This window comes from Carlito syrichta, unplaced genomic scaffold (assembly GCF_000164805.1).
Source record: "Carlito syrichta isolate Samal-C Ts95f unplaced genomic scaffold, Tarsius_syrichta-2.0.1 Scaffold311154, whole genome shotgun sequence".
In the NCBI taxonomy this organism is placed as follows: Eukaryota; Metazoa; Chordata; class Mammalia; order Primates; family Tarsiidae; genus Carlito; species Carlito syrichta.
Window position 1 is genome coordinate 41451 of NW_007255250.1, and position 2461 is coordinate 43911.

Consider the following 2461-nt stretch of genomic DNA (forward strand, 5'->3'; position numbering starts at 1 on the left):
CATGAGGTAGGAATACATAAAATATAGTGAACTAAACACTACTTTTACAGCAAGTATGGCTTTTTAAGTTTCTTGGTTTCTTGGGTCTCTCACAGACAAAACATAAATCAATACATGTGAGATTCGCATTGGTTCAGCCTTGAAGAATGGGACATGTCCAAGGGACCCAGAGGGGCTTGCAGGTCATAGTCGGATTCAAACATTCTCTGATTGGCAATTGGTGGGAAAAATTAAGCTCTGTCTAAAGAGTTTTGTTTTGTTTTGTTTTGTTTTTTTGAGTTGGAGTCTTACTCTGCCACCCAGACTGGAGTGCAGTGGCTGCTCTCAGCCACCGCAGCCTCGACCTGCTGGGCTCTGGCGATCCTTCTGCCTCAGACTTCCAAGTTGCTGGAACTACAGGTGCACGCTACCACACCTGGCTCATTTTGATTTATTGTAGAGATGAGGTCTCGCCAAGTTGCCCAGGCGGGTCTCGAACCCACGGGCTCAGGCAATCCACTCACCTCAGCCTCCCAAAGTGCTGGGATTACAGGCTGAGCCACTGAGCCTGGCTAGAGTTTTTAAATCAGTAAAGAAAATGCTGGGTTGAGATAAGTGTGGGTGGGAGGAGGTGTTGAGGAAGTCAAGGTTCTTGCTATATACATAAATTCTCATAGGTGGCAGCCCTGAGAGAGAACAGATAGCAACTGTCTAGCTCCTCGAATCCCCAGGAAGGGGATTCTGTACCAATGCAACTTTCTGCAAGAGATGGCTCTGTACGGTCGTAAAATAGTAGTTATTTTCTTCTTTCTTTTTTTTTTTTTTGGAATTGGAGTCTCACTCTGTCACCCAGGCTGGAGTGCAGTGGCACACTCACAGCCACTGCAACCTCGACCTGCTAGGCTCCAGCAATCCTTCCACCTCAGCCTTCCAAGTAGCTGGAACTACAGGCCCGTGCTACCATGCCCAGCTAATTTTTGGATTTATTGTAGAGACGAGGTCCCACCAAGTTGCCCAGACTGGTCTCGAACCCTTGAGATCAGATAGTCCTCTTGCCTCAACCTCCCAAAGTGCTGGAATTGCAGGCTTGAGCCACTGCTCCCAGCTACTCATTTATTATCTTCCAGAATTCATCTTTCTGCATCAAACAGAAAACATTATTATTTTCTCAAAACAAAGCAAAAACTTTATTGTGACTGAATTTATTACATAATTGTGTTAGTCCTCTTATTCTTCAAATTAATGAATACATGTAACCCACATTCTCTTCTCTAGTATTTGAAAATCCTGGTTAATTTTTCCATAAGATCTTTTTTAAAGTACAGGAGCTTTATTTCTTTAACTTCTGCATTACTTGACCCATGTTGTTGGGTCCTTAATTTCACCTACTCATTTTCTCATGGGTATCGAATTCCATGGTCATCTACTCCATGAGACCAAATCCAGTCCCACAGGCTCCATGCACAGTGGACAGTGAAGGCAGCTTGAGTCGTTGATAGAACCACTCGACAGTCACCATATTTAGCGCTCTTCAACATGGAGTCCACAAGTTCTTTGAGCTGCATGTTATAACGCAGTTTCCTATCTACAGCTAGGATCTCTGGGATGGGATCTGGACTAACTAAATTTTTTTTTTTTTTTTTTTTTAGTTGGAGTCTCACTCTGTCACCCAGGCTGGAATGCAGTGGCACACTCATGGCCACCCCAATGTCAACCTGCTGGGCTCTGGTGATCCTTCCACCTCAGCCTTCCAAGGAGCTGGAACTACAGGCCCACACTACCACACCCAGCTAATTTTTTTTATTTGTTGTGGAGATGAGATCTTGTCAAGTTGTCCCGGCTGATCTCGAACCCGCAGGCTCAGGAAATCCACTTGCCTCAGCTTCCCAAAGTGCTGGGATACAGGCTGAGCCACTGAGCCCGGCCTGGACTGTCTACATTTTTAACAAGAGCCAGGCTGATTCTTAGTCACACCAAACTTTGAGAACTATGGTACCAGTGTTTAGACAAAATCTCTGACCTAGTATATTTTGTGGTCAACAAGAGGAAAACCACAGTTCATCTGTTAAAATGCTGCTAAAGATTTTTAGAACTGGCCTGTAAACTATCAGGTCTCTCTGTAGAGTTATTGGAATATTAATATTTCTCTAGATATATCCCCCTAGATATTGGCTCTAAATATCTGACTATATCCCCTGAAAGATTTTGCCTTACAAACAATTGCCTCTATCATTTACTCTGCCTTCTCTTTCTCTCTCTCTCTCTCCTCTAGTCAATGCTTTATATTCAAGTAGGATTTTTATTGTTTTGTTTTGTTTTGTTTGAGTTGGAGTCTCACTCTGTCACCCAGGTTGGAGTGTAGTGGCACGCTCACAGTCACTGTAGCATCGACCTGTTGGGATCAGGTGATCCCTTCAGCCTCAGCCTTCCAAGCAGCTGGGACTACAGGTGTGTGCCACCATACCCAGTTAATTTTTTTTAT